This window comes from Camelus bactrianus, chromosome 7, assembly GCF_048773025.1.
Source record: "Camelus bactrianus isolate YW-2024 breed Bactrian camel chromosome 7, ASM4877302v1, whole genome shotgun sequence".
Lineage (NCBI taxonomy): Eukaryota > Metazoa > Chordata > Mammalia > Artiodactyla > Camelidae > Camelus > Camelus bactrianus.
In genome coordinates, this window is record NC_133545.1 from 9,989,626 (window position 1) to 10,000,000 (window position 10,375).

The 10,375-nt window shown below is 38.8% G+C and overlaps 1 pseudogene; it reads right to left on the reverse strand.

Annotated features, from left to right (window-relative positions):
• Positions 1 to 1,055: 1,055 nt before the first annotated feature.
• LOC105068628 (olfactory receptor-like protein OLF3) lies at positions 1,056 to 2,104 on the reverse strand (annotated as a pseudogene).
• Positions 2,105 to 10,375: the final 8,271 nt, after the last annotated feature.

The window sequence follows — 10,375 nt, forward strand, 5'->3', positions numbered from 1 at the left end:
AGTTCTATTCTTATCAGAGTAAAATAAGGACTTAGTTAATGTTTCTCCCCTCAAATATTTTCATTACTCAGACTCTATATATCCACATAAAGTAGATCCTACACAAAGACATTTTAATCAGCCTTGATAGCAACACCCTCCTTAGATGAGTGACACACAATTACTGGATATGACTACATACACCACACATTGTTTTAAGTGAGTGTTCAAATATGAAAATGTGTTTTGCTCACAATGGAAACACAATAGCACCTTTAAAATGTGGATGAATAAAACCAGTGTTTCAAGGCAAGATCCATGAATAGGTCCACAATTACGAAGAGTATGAAAAATCAAAACAATAAGTGATATTTCCTCAATTATGTCAGTGTCAGATACCATGTACACATACACACCGTATGCGGAGAGAGCTGATGGCTACTCTGAAGCTTTATTAAGTTGCACAGTCTTATATAGCAAAGAAGAATGACAAGGGAAATGGTTAACAGGCAGTGTCTGGCTCAAGGTCAGAAGACCGTTTATGTTTTGGTAAATCATGTTCGTGTTGGCACCAACGAGCCTTACAGCTTATCAGGGCGGAATGTATGAGAAACGGCTGCTTCACACACAATATTCTTCTTGGACTCAGGCGGCTGTGCCTGCCTTAGGTTGCCCCCCTCTGGGGATCTTACCCATCCTTGGCTAACCAGCCTTCTCACCTCTTGAGTCTGCAGCTTTTTATAACTTGTTTACCATTCTGGCCCAAGGCTCGTTCCTTTGTTCCCACATTCGGGGGCCAACAAATTACTCTCAGGCCATACGAATGGACATTGAGTAACGGTGGGAAGTTCTATTACAGCAGTGCCTAACTCCACTGAACATGCTGCTCTGACATAAAAATACTCCTACATCCTATAGCCTAATCCAACCTCTCAGCCTCTACCCAAGTACACCAGTACACGCTTCATCACCTCCTCCCTGGTTGCCATGGCAATGAAGCTGATGTTTGTCATATCTGAGTTGGGTGGGAGAACACAAAGGCAAAGCTCTTTTCTCTAAGTGATGCTCATGATTCATTAAGTTGCCAGTTTTGACGTTAATCCAGATAATTGCCCTAGTAGTTTCTGCCAGGCCCCCTTCACTTCCTTATTCCTGACACTGTAAATCAGGGGGTTCAGCATGGGTGTCAAAATGGCATAGAAGACAGAGACCAACTTCTCCTGAAGGACAGAGGGGCTGGAACTGGGCTGGATATAAGTGAAAATGGCCATGCCATAGCACAGGACAACCACCGTCAGGTGGAGGCACAGGTGTGGAAGGCCTTCTCTCTCCCCTCCGTGGACCGGATCTTGAGGATGGTGGAGATGATCTTGATGTAGGACAAGAGAACCAGGCAGAAAGGGGTCATCAGCAACACAATGCTAGAAACCACGATTGCAACCTCATTGGAGGACGTGTCCACACAGGCCAGCCTGAACATAGAAAGGACTTCACAGGATATGTGATCAATATACTTGTTTGTGCACATGGGCAACTGAAAGGTGACAGCAGTATGCATGAGAGAGTTGACAGAGCCACTGACCCAGGATGTGACGGCCAACCTAGCACAGAGCCCTCCGTGCATGACGACCGAGTATCTCAGGGGGTCACACACAGCCACGTAGCGGTCGTAGGCCATCACTGCCAGGAGAACAAACTCAATCCCACCCAGGCCCAGGGAGAAAAATAGCTGGGCTGCACAGCTCACAGGTGGGATTCCTTTACGTTCTGCAAGAAAATGCACCAGCATCTGAGGGATGATGCTTGTGGCATAAGAGACATCAACAATGGAGAGGTTGGTGAGGAAGAAATACATGGGGGTGTGGAGCCGGCTGTCCAATCTGATCAGAAGAACAATGAGGAAGTTTCCCAGCACAGTGACCAGGTACATGACTGAGAACAGGACAAAGAGAGAGATCTGTGTGTTCCAGTCACTGGACAGGCCAAGGAGAATAAACTCTCTCACCCAAGTCTGGTTATCTTTTCCCATTAAAAAATATGAAGATTCCTGGAGAATGTCATTCTAAGTGAAGTAAGCCAGAAAGAGAAAGAAAAGTACCATATGAGATCACTCATGTGGAATCTAAAAAAAGAAAAAGAAAAAGAAAGAAAAGAACTTAAGTACAAAACAGAAACAGACTCATAGACATAGAATACAAACTTGTGGTTGCCAAGGAGGAGAGGGGTGGGAAGGGACAGACTGGGATTTCAAAATTTGGAGATACTGACAGGCATATGCAGAATAGATAAACAAGATTATACTGTACAGCACAAGGAAATATATACAAGATCTTGTGGTAGTTCACAGCAAAAAAAAATGTGACCATGAATATATGTATGTTCATGTATAACTGAAAAATTGTGCTCTACACTAGAATTTGACACAACATTGTAAAATGACTATAACTCAATAAAAATGTGTAAAAAATCTGAAGATTATTAATTGGCAGAGAGAGTCAGAAATGACAGAAGCTATTGAATCAAAGAATCATAAAAATGGTTCTTTTATCACCACATACTGTATGAATCTGGCCAGCCTTAGTCAGATATTTCAGATCATTTATGGGCCAAGATGCAGGCTTTATACAATACACATTATATCTGTATCAGAGATAGGCCAGTGCTTTCATAAGAACACAATATAGTCTTCGCGAGACCCAGTTAAATCTTGAAGATAATGCAGTACAATGTTGGTACAAAGCTATATCTTTACTAATTTACCTCCGATTCTAGGACATGGAAAGGATGGTAGGTGACAGTAATAGGTAAAATCACAAACAATGAAGAATAACCTGGCATGAAAGATGAAAAACAAACAAAAAAGCTACCTTAAATATGTCAACTAGACCCATTATGATGAAATGGATAAATCTATTATAAAAGGAAATGCTGGGAAGAGGGAGGAACTTGTAGAAACATCTGGAATCAGAGAATCTGGGTTTGAAAGCATATTTTATTTAGCAGCCATATGATTATGGCTTGGTGACAAACTTTAATATACAAGAAAGGTAATATTAGACAACTTTCAAGCACATGTAAGCTCACATGTAGGTAACTACGGAGAAAGTACCTTGTGAACTGTTCCTAGTCGCAGTGCTATGGGACTGGGAGTACTGGCAGTAACATGGCCTCTGCCCTGGGGGAAAAGGCAGCAAATGTGACCTTCCTCGATCTCCTCTATAAATTCAGACACATATAAAATATATTTAAAAAAAATAAAGTTGTAGGCAACATTTAATGAATCTTAGGGCTTAGGTTAATGGGACACTTTGAGAACTTTCCTTTCTTTTGGTATTTCTGACAGACTCTCGTTTCTTCAGCCTGAAAGGGATGAGGTGGGAAAGAGAATTTTAATTGTGTCCTGTTTTATTTTCCCTCTTCAACTTACTGCTATTAATAATCTACCCTTTGTATATTGGTTCAAAAGAAAGCAAAGAAGGGTATGAACGTTTAGACTTTCTCAATATAAGAGGGAAAGGAAAGCATATGGTTAAGGGCCCTTTCTCATTGCTCAAGGCAGAGAAGAAGGTATGAATTCTCGCAGATATACGTTGGAATAGAATTTCCCTTTTGTTTTCTTTTGCCCAAGAAGTGTTTTTCAGTAGACCTAATATGTTTTAATATCAGTTTTGAACATAAAATAGAAATATTTTAAATTTTTAGACATATCTGAAGCACGGACTCATTCTTACTATTCCTCCAAGCCTGCCTGTGCACTGACGTCCTTTCCTTGCAGTGGACAAAGCAATGAAACCAGGACAGAAAGGCAGCAAAGGAGACTAAGAGCACAAACGGAGCAGCTTGTCTCATCTCAGAACCCATAAAGGGGTTGGGCCAGGGGCTCTGAGCAGAAAGGGGAAGACAAAACAAAACAATTAGTTCTACAAATGCCCTTCTCATTCATGATTCAGACACATACATTTTCATAAACCTCCTCCCTAATGTCCTCCTCAGAACTTGACCTCCCCTTTCAATAGTTCCTTCTTTCCTGCTGTATCATGCTAGTCTCATCACTTTGCTTCTCTCAAGCATGATCAATCTGAAAAAAAAAAAATGTCTACTTGCCTGGAAACCAGAGCTGAACAAGGACTGAGTTAAGAGTCAGCCCTATTTAGCCCTCTCGCCTGTATAAGTTTGTTTGTGTTCTCTAGATGGCAAAATAGGAGGTTCCCATGGATGCATCAAATAAACACCTACACACAGATCAGTTCCCTTTGAGAGAAATCCAGAAACTAGTCGTGAGACTCCTACACATTAAATGACTGAAAAAATACCCACTTCAAAACTGGTAGAAGAAGCTGAGACACATTCACTGATGGCCACACTTGATTATCCTACCCTGGTAACTGTATTACAAACTTAAAACCATCTAACAATACCTTCCACTTCTACTGGCTGACAGCTTCATAAATTACCTCGTCCCTTTCCCCCACATTATGAAGAAGAAAGCACTGAAAAAACTTAGCAGGCATGTACACTCTAGAATTCCTCAGTGTCTCATCTTCCAGAATTATACCCCTTCCACCATTCATACCAATTCAGAGAGTGTGGATGGATAAACCTTGGCTAAACCTCAAAAATACAATCTCAAAGTGTCAGGCTTGCAGGTGAGCCCATTACCCATATTATATCCCATTCATTGTAGAGATGACAGCTTTAGCTAAGGGATAAAAAGCCAAAAGCTTTTGTCTCTCCAGAGAGTCTGTGCATCATCTTATGTAACACTCTTTTAAGGCTTAATCACATTGGCCTTCTTATTGCAGTCCTCTGCAATCTCAGCAGAGACAAATAGATTTCCTGAATACAGAAGCAGAGCACATGAAGGTAGGTCCCACAACCCAAGGATATGCTTTCTTTCATGCTAGTCAAAGCAGAACCATACCTTTTCACGTTTGAGTAGTCAACAGAAATGCACTTTCACTTAAAGAGTCATATGGCCTGTGGCTGAATACTTGGTGGTTGTATATACACTAAATGCCTCCAGCATAAGCAGAAATATTTGCATCATCCTAATGCCTGAAACAAAAGATCCCAGGACCACTTAGCTAGGTGAAGTTTCAAATATGGTTTTATAATCTGAGAGGACAGTCAGCTTTTCTTCTTTGTGGTCTTATTATCTACATCATATCTAAATTTTATTGTCTGACTTTTCATATAAACTGAGTCCAATTATTGAGACAGTTTCTCCAATATGTACAAGTCTGAAATTTACCACTGATGACATGTTACCATGATTTCATTTGTAAATACTCACCTTCTTTATATCACTTGTCCCCTATAGATAAGACTCGGGTATTTTTTGCAGTGTAATTAATTCCCTGTCTGGTAAATCTACATAGCACACTCTCTACAGCTCATTCTAGAGGCACTGACCCTGAAATGAGAGTCAGGAGACCTCATTTCTAGTCCCAGGTCACATTCTCAGTATTTATGAGTTTAAGCAATCCATTTGATAATTTTACATTTCAAATTTCTATCATTGAAAGGAAAATCCAAATACTTTGAGAAAAGACACTTTAAAGCTATTGATAATTTATCTTATCTGGAAATGTAATATACTTCCATAGGTTCAAGAATATCAGTATCTAATAATTATTTTATAGATGTGTCTTCCTGAAAAAAAAGATGCAGAATTCATCCATAGAAACTCCAGTCTTTAACTGTTCACCATCGCTCCCCCATTCCCCTCTGTTTCAATCTTTCTCCTCCCAGTATTTAAGTTTGGAATTGAGAAACCTTTACAATCCAATACCACAGAAGCCTCCAGCTTCTGGGAAGCTGCATTATCCTGCTACATTTGCTATACTCTTCAGAGTGAGAAGATTCCACACTCATGGTTCATATCTCCGATCCAAAGTCCCTAACAGATCAGATCAGATCTGTTGCTGCCTCTATAAAAACCTCTGCTTACACCCACCCTCTGTTACTACCTCTGTCATGAGCTTTCAGACGTTAATTAGTGCCAGACAAAATGAGCATGTCTTCTCTAGTCGTGGTTTATGCTGCTTTCTAAAGGGTGCTGTCCCCCCAAAAAGTGATGGACCATCAAAGTTGAGTCCCAGACTCCTTGGTTTCCAGGCTAAGAATTCACCCGGGACTAGCTTAGAGTGGAAGGGAAATTGCTGGGAGCAAGTGCACAGGTGCCCCACAATTGGCTCAAACGCGAACTAATAAGGTTTCTCAGTGGCTGAATCAGCGATGTGGGCTGACAGGTTCCCCTCAGGGGCTTTAAGTGTCAGAGGGTTAATTGTTGCTACCACTCCTAATTATCAAGGGCAGGGCCTTGATGTCTCCCTTCTCCTCCCTGTGGAAGGTGGTTTTCCAGCCTCTTCAAACCACAACAATCCACGGAGGGCTAAGTCAAAATTCTAAAAAGTTAGAGATGCCGTCTTCCTAAGGATGGGATATTCTTGTACAGCCCAAATGTGATATTTAGCCTTCAATACCCCTTTTCTGGTGAGCAGTAAGTAGACCTGCATCCAAATTAATTAAAAAACCCAGTTATACCCTTTGGCTCCAGGATACCTTCATCTCTCCTTCTGAAAATAAAGTGTGCTTCATCTCATTTCATGAGATATGTGCACAGAGTCTAATGGACTGCAGTGAGCAATGAAAGGATGGACGAACACCCAAGTACATCTCCTACACTGGTATTCAACTTTTAAAAACAGTAACATCGCATAGATAGATTTGAGACTCCAAATAAGATCCCAAAAAAGAAGATGAAGGAAATTTTATGATTTAAAAGGAGAAAAGGAGGAAAGGAAAAAGGCATCTGAAATTAACTTTCTCTACCTCTTCAAATCTTTAATTTTTATAAAAAGATTCAATGTAATTTTGACAAAATGCAGTCACATTAACATTCTCTAATACATTCTTTATGCATCATGCTCACTTTAAGTGAGTCATTTATCTCCCAGGCAAATACTAACAACTCTCAACATCACTATACATATCCACTCATTTACCCAGCCATCTACAATCATCTCATTACTCTCTCATCCCTTTGCTCATCTGCTCATCCAACCATTTATGCATTCTGTAAATCATCTACATCATAACCTGCCTATATCCTTATTATCCATTAATTATAAACTCAAAACGTTCTAGTCCTCATCCAATGAATTATCCATCTACTAATCCATGAACACATTCCATCACGATCCCATGGCTTCTGACATTACAGTGCCCAGTGACTCTGTCAAGGCTTCTGTGATGTCCCAGGCAATAGAAAGGGAAAGTGGAGAGGCTTCTGATGCTTCACCTGAATTTCCAAATCTCACAGAATTGACAGACTGGTTGCATATTTTCTCTGAGCAAAGTTAGAAAAATTCCATTACCGTGAGGGTTCTGGTCAGTATCTAGAACTTCACATCACTACTGGCTTTCTCCTCTCATCTGCAGACAACAGAGGTCAACTCCCAAAGGCCAAGCTTTTAACAAGGACTCACAACTTCTCACTCACTCCTGCTCAAAACCTGGGGAAATCTGCCTCCTCATCCAACCTCTATCATTCAGCAAATTACATCAACTCTTACTTCAAAATGTCTGCTACATGGACCCTTACTTTCCGTGATTAATGCTGCTGGTCTCAGTTACTTTAGCATTTTGTTTCTAACTGTGACATAATTCAGTGCCTTTCAAGGTATGGTAGGCTTCATTCTATGCAGACTTGCTGAATTAGAAACTATGCAGATAGGATCCACAGATTGTGTTTTAAGGAGCCTCTCAGGTTTTCTGATGGAATAAAACACTTTTCAGGTGTTTCTGAGAGAATGAAATTTGAGAACTACTGTAGCAATCTACTTGGTAGACCACTGTCACATTGATCTTTCATTGTAACACTTTACCCCACTTCACAATATTTAATATAAAATTTCCAATGACTTTAATCCCATATTTCAACTGAGAGTGAAGAATTCCAAAGACATCCACAATCTCAAGGTTCCCCTGCTTCTCTCCCATGTGAGCCCTCACCCATCCTACAATTCCTGCTGTTCCCCAAAAGGAAATGCTCTCTCTTCCGACCAGGAAGTTTATCTTCTAGGTGTCTACTTAAAATTGAAATAATTCCTTCAAGAAGCATTTGTGACAGACACACTAACATTTACTTTCGATCTGTAGGCCTAGGTTTGCAAGAAGAGCATAAATATACCACATTATTTCTTTCAAACACTATGTATATAATTTGGATAAGCTGATTCCAGGTAAGTGGTTTCTTTGACCTAATATTCCTCACCCTAAAGAGTATTGCCATTGTTATATTACTTAGTTGAAAATAGCACCCACCACCTAAAAACTATTAGACTAATAAATGAATTCAGCAAGGTTACAGGATACAAGATTAAAATACAGAAATCTGCTGCATTCCTGTACACTAATAATGAAAAATCAGAAAGAGAAAATTTTTTAAATCCAATTTAAAATTGCATCAAAAAATAAAATATCCATGGAGGTGAAAACTATAAAACACTGATGAAGGAAATTGAAGATGATTCAAAATACGGAAAGATATCCCACTTTCTGGATTAGAAGAATTAATATCATCAAAATGGCCATACTATCCAAAGCAATCTACAGATTTAATACAATCCTTATCAAAATGCCCAGGACATTTTTCACATAACTAGAACAAGTAATCCTAAAGTTTATGTGGAACCACAGAAGACCCAGAAATGCCAAAGCTATCCTGAGAGGAAAGAACAAAGCTGGAAGTATAACCCTCTCAGACTTAAGACTACACTAAAAAGCCACAGTAATCAAAACATTATGGTATTGGCCAAAAAAGAGACATATAGATGGGCAGAATAGAATAGAGAGCCCAGAAATAACAGGCCCACACAGCTATGGTCAATTAATATACAAAAAAGGAGGCAAAAATATACAGCGGAGAAAAGATAAGCTCTTCCAGTGGTGCTGGGAAAACTGGGCAGACACATGTAAACAATGAGATTAGAACATTCCCTCACACCATACACAAAAATAAACTCAAAATGGTTTAAAGACCAAATGTAAGACCTGAAACCATAAAACTCCTAGAAGAGAACATTCGCAGAACACTAAGCATAAATTGTAGCAGTATTTTCTTGGATCAATCTCCAAAGGCAAAAGAAATAAAAGCAAAAATAAACAAATGGGACCTAATTAAACTTAAAAGCTTCTGCGCAGCCAAGGAAACCATAGACAAAATGAAAAAACAACCTACCAAATGGGAGAAAATATTTGCAAATGATATGACTGATAAGGGGTTAATATCCAAAATATATAAACAGCTCATACAACCCAATATCAAAAAAAAAAATAATCGAATCAAAAAATGGGCAGAAGACTTGAATAGCCATTTTCCCAAAGAAGACATACAAATGGCCAACAGGCACATGAAAAGATGATCAGCATCACTAATTATTAGAGAAATGTAAATCAAAACCACAAATGAGGTATCACCTCACACCTATAAGAATGGCTATTATCAAAAAGCTGACAAGTAACAAATGTTGGAGAGGATGTGGAAAAAGGAAACCTTAGTATACTTTGGTGAGAATGTAAATTAGTGATTCTACTATGGGAGACAGGATGGCAGTTCCTTAAAAAACAAATAGAACTACCATATGACCCAGAAATTCCACTGTTGGCTATATACCTGGAAAAAAATGAAACAGTAATTCAAAAAGGTTGTATGAATTCCTATATTCATAGCAGCACTACTTGCAGTAGCCAAGACATGGAAGCACCTGAAGTGCCCATCAACAGACAACTGGATTAAAAAGATGCAGTATACAAACAATGTGGAATATTACTCAGCCATAAAAAAGAATAAAATACTGTCATTTACAGCAACATGGATGGCCTAGAGAATATTATGCTGAGTGAAATAAGTCAAATAGGGAAAGACAAATATGTATGATATCACTTATATCATTAAAAAATAATATAAGTAAATGTATATGCAAAATAGAAATAGACTCACAGATAAGAAAATAAACTTGTGGTTATCAAAGGGGACAGGGGAGATGGAAGAAGTGGGATGGGGGCAGCAAATTGGGAGTATGAGATTAACAGACACAAAGTATATAAAATAGATGAGTAACAAGGATATACTGTATAGCACAGGAAATCATAACCTATTATCTTGTAATAACCTATAATGGACTATAATCCACAAAAACCCTGAATCACTATGCTGTACACCTGAAATAAACACAATATTGTAAATCAACTATACCTCAATTAAAAAATAAAAACAATAAAAAATAATTTTAAAATAAATTTTAAAAAATAGCACCCATTTCCCTGTTTTCCTCTGTCTGTTAAAACAGACCTTAAATTCATCTACAAAACAGAAACAGACTCACACAGT